The sequence below is a fragment of the Strix aluco genome, chromosome Z, assembly GCF_031877795.1.
Source record: "Strix aluco isolate bStrAlu1 chromosome Z, bStrAlu1.hap1, whole genome shotgun sequence".
In the NCBI taxonomy this organism is placed as follows: Eukaryota; Metazoa; Chordata; class Aves; order Strigiformes; family Strigidae; genus Strix; species Strix aluco.
The window spans coordinates 30,226,736-30,232,735 of record NC_133971.1 but is presented as its reverse complement, the minus strand read 5'-3'; the positions used below and the strand labels follow the sequence as shown (position 1 = coordinate 30,232,735).

At 48.9% G+C, this 6,000-nt stretch overlaps 1 protein-coding gene across 1 annotated transcript in view; it reads left to right on the top strand.

The window, feature by feature from the left end:
- Positions 1-5,181: 5,181 nt before the first annotated feature.
- Positions 5,182-6,000, top strand: part of GLIS3 (GLIS family zinc finger 3) — a 180,052-nt gene continuing 179,233 nt past the window's right edge. Inside the window, exon 1 of the mRNA XM_074812527.1 lies at positions 5,182-5,422. The gene's annotated coding sequence lies outside the window, so the exon portion shown is untranslated. The remainder of the gene's footprint in view (positions 5,423-6,000) is intronic.

The window sequence follows — 6,000 nt, the reverse complement described above, 5'->3', positions numbered from 1 at the left end:
TTTACCAGCACCAGTTTTGTCTGTATAAGAATACTGGAGAATCAAACTGTGTTTCTTTGAGGAGGTAATATTTATTCCACAGACAGCTTTCTCTCCACCTGCCAGCCAAAATTTAAAAATGTGAATGGAATCATCTTTATACCTCTCTTCACATCTCAGTGCAGGGTGAGTTGCTGGAGCTGCAAGGAAATTAAACAATTTGTTGTAAGGATCCCTAGATACTGTTAGGAGCTTTGGAAATCTTAGCAGTATGCTCTTCATAGTGTTAGTGTATTGCAAAGGGAAGGAGCAATATGTTGCCTTGTCTCCTGTGTAGCAAGTAAAACCCACTACAAAAGTGTTATTTATGAAATCTGGATATAAAAATGGGAAAGAGAATTACAAAGCTCTGTGGCCCTGCTGTGCCACGATGTTGTCAGACAGCCCTCCTTGGTCTCATATGAGAAGCAGGTAAATGCAGCCTGTGACTTGTGATTGGAAAGATGAAGAAAAAGGTCTTGACCCCAGAACTCATGCCAACAATACCTGATTTGTTCCTCCAGATCTCCTGTCTCCAGATCCCACCTGTTCTGTTTCACCTTCATACTAAACAGGAGGAGGAATCAGCTCTGAGATGTTGGACCATGGATGATGGGAAACAGAACACCCTTGCAGAGGTCCTTCTCCCCATAGAGGCAGTCTAGGCTGAGATGGGGGAGGTGCAAGACTTGATTTTGCAGCTAAACTAGGGAAACCCAATTCTATGATATTTGAATATATTAGTGTCAGTACAAGATGCCCGTTGTACATTATATTATTCAAGATGCAATTCAGTGATTATTTTTTTTGTTACACCACCTTAACTACCAAAAATATGTTCTCAGTTACACGGTAACTATGAAAATAGAATAGATATGAAATGGAAGACCTGAGGAAAAATTAAAAGAATTAGACTGAAATGGTTAGTTAGCAACATTTTTTTTTTTTCAGCTGCCACAAAAGCATTTTGAAAAAGTGTCTGCATATCTGTGTCTGAGGAGTGAATTTTCATACTTAGGTTCATTGTAGTCAGTATGTCTGAGGCATCAAGAGGCAAACCCATCTATTTCTGTTAGTTTTGTCTAACCAAGTATCATTGTTTTCTAGCTACTCTCTTGGATTCTCTTTATTTTCAAAAGTGATCTTGAACTCCAGTTAAACTGTCAGCCACTGTTTCCAAGGTATTGGAGTCCAAAACATTTTTTCAGTCTTCATACAGAAACAAAATTTATTTGTCTTATCATCTTTCTACCTAGTTTTCTCTCCTAAAAACTCAGCACTGCTGCTGGTAGTATACAGAAGAGTGAGATAAGGGAAACTGAAACCAGCTGTATCCTCAGGTTGTCACAATCCTTGTTCCCTATTCCCACTGTTACAATGGCTTTCCTCCAGACTCTGAAGGAAATAATTTGACTTTCCATTAATTATGCTTCACTGCCCAGAGAGTCATTCCCTTACTTAAAAAGCCCTCCAAAAGTACCAGTAAACAAAATAAATAATCTCATTTCATGCAGTTTCTCTTTCTCTACTGAATGAGATATTTTCAGACATCTTTAGCCACTCACCATCTCCTTTCAGGGCTCACCCAGAAAGATGGTCTTTCTCTAGGACAAAGAGGACAAGGATTTATATGAGCAGGTGTCTTTTCCAGTATGCTTAGTAGTAACACTCTTTTGGACAACAAACCCAATGGCATAATGCAACCAGAATCTGGCTAGAAAGAGACAGGAGTGGAACTGTTGGAGACTGTTACTCAGTCTATGAGGGGTGGGGGGACGGAGAAAAAGAAGAAAGAGAGTACATTTTTTTCTCAAAACAATGTTTAGAAAAATGCTTGTATTTGACAGTTTGTAAACTGAAGGCTTAATTTAAAGGCTTGCTGTACCCTCATATAGCACGTAACTACATTTCCTCCAGAGGTAGTGGAAAGATTTTACTGAATTAAGAAAATTTAACTGGGACTGAAGTGACAAAACCCAATTTTTATCCTCAGGCCTTGGCTGGGTGACAGAATAAGTTCACAGGTGTTGTTGTGGATTCTGACACCGTGAACTTTAATGTATCCTTTTCTGAATCCAATACTTCCATTAGATACATGCGTTTAGCTAGAGGGCAGAAAATTTGCAATAGAGAAAAACAAGTTTAGTGTAATAAAGAGTAGCAGGTTTTTTAAGGACTAAGGCATACCCTTTTCATCATCAAGAGTGATACTTTATGTGTGGAATGAGTATGGAATCATACTGATGGGTATGAACACACAATGATGTATGGCAGGTATGAACATTCAATGTTACCCACTAAGAAAACTTTGGATGTACTCACTTTTAATATACTTATGAGTACTTATTTTGTATAAACTTCACTTGCTTTTTAAGCAGATCAAAAATTAAGGATGATCTTTAGATGTGGGTTGCAGTTTCTAAAGTTAAATTTGGTAATATGAGATCTTCACTGTCCTCTTTGCTCCCTGTTCAAGATACTTCTCAGCAGGCTTCAACCACAACAGCAAAAACTCTTATCCTGTGTGTAAAGGCTGCCTTTACCTTGTGTTTTAGACCATGCATTTTTCAAGGTGGTGCATTGCTAGGATTCATCACTTTTTTTGGTAGAAGAACTGAGGCAATTTGCTTACCATAGATAAAAATGATGCAACAAAGAAACCGGATTTTTTTTTTTAATGGCTGTCAGATTTGGTTTCTGGCAACATTATCAGTGCTTATTTAAACCAATTTATTTAGAGAAAATTCATTGTTTATTTAGTTGCTTTGGTAGATATGAATTACAATGAGTATTTTGACAATTTCCTTTATTAATGAGCCTCTTTTGTTGGCTAAACCTGTATTACTCATTTGCAATGTGACTCTACTGCTATCATTACAGTAGCTACCATGTCAGTCCAAGGATAATCCTTGAAATTTTTAGTGATGAATTCCAATTAAAATATGATTGCATAGAAAATTCTGACATATGGTACCAATAAAGAGACAGTAAACAAAATGAGTATGTTAACTCATTGGTTCCCAAGTAAATTCTGTGCTTTCCCATGGTAAAGACCCCTTCTTCCATTGTCAGTTTGCCTAATATGCTTTTTAAAGTGAGGCACAGCTTACAAATACTTTTATTTTAAATACAGTATATATAGTAATTTTATTTAGGAGTGACTCACTGCCTAAGCATCCATATACTTAGAAACAAAAAGACTAGAAGGCAATGTAACCTTACAAAAAAGCCTGAAGCCTCAACACCTCCACTATGTTCTCGGTGTGTAAAGAACACACAATGTTGTCTTCTTATCAACTTCACAGTCACATTAATTTGATGTAATATGAGTGAATGGCAAAGGAGCTTTAGCTCAGAAGAGCTTATTCAGCTGAGGACATCATGGTTGGCCCTGAGGAGCCCAGTGATCTGGGCACACCTTGACATGTCCCCCCTCCTCAACCCTCCACCTAACAGCTCTAACAGCGCAGCAGGGATACAGGCTCCCCTTCTCCTTGGAAGATGAAATCAGGACAGCCAGGGTGTCACTCTTATTCTTGGAGAACTGGGTTTAACATCTTTTCTAAGTGCTGCACTGACATTGCTTTGCATGAAGGGCCTGAGCCTGCTGCACTGTTCCAGTGCCCACGCATGCAGGTGGGCTCCCCTGCTCGGACACTTCTCTGCTGACAGGGTGCCCTGCCACAAGGTCTGCATGTTCATGCCCATTAGAGTAATAGAGCAACTTGCTGAGCTCTGAGCCTGGATTTTCAGCTGCTTATCTTCACCTCATTTACACTCTCCATTCCCCAGTTACAGCAGAGCGGAATAAAACTGACCCAAAGTGAAACAACCAACATGTTTCAATTACTGGGCCATGCCCTCCATGTGTAGGAGCCTTCTCCTGAGCAATGGATACTCTTGTGTGGCACACAGCTCTGGGCTTTAACTGTTTCTGCAAGAGGCTGATTGTCAGCCTGCAGGCTAAAATATCCGTGGGCCTTTCTGGGTGAGGGGATGGAGGCAGCAAATCTGGCTGAATATTTTTCTTCCAACTCTTTATTCCATTTCTAGTCCTCTGGTGTTTGCAAGCAGGATCCCCACCTTGCAATAGAGAAGAGCTCCTGCCTTCATACCACATTTCTAAGATGTGCACAGGAAAGTGCCATCAGGCATCAAGCCCCTTCATCCTCTTCCCCACCCCTAAGGTACTGTCCCCCTTGTCTACCTGCTCCTCTGCCCAACCATGGCTTCCCGTACACCCCACAGCCAGGTCCCATGCACGCCCCCTTACAGCCTCCGCACCATCCCCCATGCTGTCCCTACAAAGCCCTCTGCAGCCCCCGGGGTTGCCCTCCAGCCAGTCTGCAGCCCCTGGAGAGCTCCCAAGCATCCCCCCTCCAGCCCTTGTGCGGCTCCGCAGCTCCCCCCTCACAGCCTGCCGCCGCTACGAGGTCCCCCATGCAACCACCCCCAGACTCTGGGCAACCGCCTGTCCTCCCGTCCCCTACACTGCCATCGCCTTCAGCGCCTATGCGGACCCCCCAGCTTCCCCCCAGGCATCTTCCAGGCCCTGCACAACCACCCCACCAAGGCCTCCTCCACCGCCTGCGCACCCCCCAGTCCCCCCAGCCCCTACAAAGCCTTCTCCCCACGCAAGCCCCTCCAGACCCACGGGGCAAGGCAGCCCGACGGGGCACGCTGGCGGCGGGGCCGGGGTAACCCGGCCGTGGCAAGGGTTAACGGCGGGCCTGCGGGCACATGACGGGCCGTGGGGCACGGGCCGGCGCGGCGCGGTGCGGGGGGACCGGCAGGGCCCTGCGCGGAGCTGCGCGCTGTCGGCGGCGGGGGGCGCGGGAGGTGAAGTGACGCGGTGCGCGTGCGGCGGCTCCGCGCCCCGGCCCGGCTGCCAGGGCGGGGCGTGTCTGGGCCCTTCCACCGCCCCGCTCCCGTGAGCTGCCCCGTGCCCCCCGCCCGCGGCCCCGGCGGGGAGAGGGTGAGTCGGCGGCTGCCGGCCTCCGTGCCAGAGCCGGGAGGCGGAGGGCGGGGGGGGAAGGAAAAAAGCAAAATAAACCCTCTTGTGGTGAAGTTACTTCGCAGTTACTCACCTCGCCGACAAGCCTGCCGCGGAGATGAGGACGCAGCGCTGTCTGGGAGGACGGGGCAGACACCCGCCCGGCAGATTTGTCATCCCGCTGATGAATAAGCGGAGATAGGTACCCGCTGGAGGAGGCTGCGGAGTGGAGAGCCTGCCCGCCGGCCGCCCCTCCGGCGGGAGCACGGCGGCACAGCGCGGAGCAGCGCAGCGGGCAGCGCGGGCGGTGTGAGCAGCGCGGCGGGCAGCGCCGACAATGTGGGCAGCGCGGAGGACATCGCGGGCGGCATCGCGGGCGATGTGAGCAGTGCGGGCAGCGCGGCGGGCAGCGTGGCGGGCGGTGTGGGCAGGGCGGCGGGCAGCGCGGGCGAGGAGCCCGGGGTCGCCCGCGACTGCGGGCAGAGCGATGCGCGGCTCGCGGGGCTGCCCCGCGGAGACCCACGGCCCCGATGCCGAGTAGTGTCTTGCCCGGCGCTTGCTGTCGTCCAGGCAGTGTCCCTGCGGGCAAAACCCCAGACGTGTCGCCCCCACTGGGGTGACAGCTCTGCCACATCTGTGGTCCCGTGAGTTGCTAGTAACTCCAGCCTCTTAAACTTAATAGACTTGAAATTCATGGCTTTTAGCTGTGTCCGCCTCTCCCGAGACCCTGGTTAGTTTCTGGCCCTGGTTGAAGCTGCTGATGCTTTAGCTGCGAGGTCTGTGGGATGAGCCGTGGCTGTGTTAAGGGTGGCGGCAGGTATCTCCCGGGCCGTCTGCCCGGCAGCCTAGAGTGGTTGCCCGCACTGCCCCGCAAGGGGGGGCCTGTGGCCCTGTGCCTCTGGCTCTGTATCGCCGCTGGCTCACATGGGAACACTGTTGGTGGTTTCCCATGTCCTGCTTGCACTGAAGCTCTCACCGTTGCTGACGCG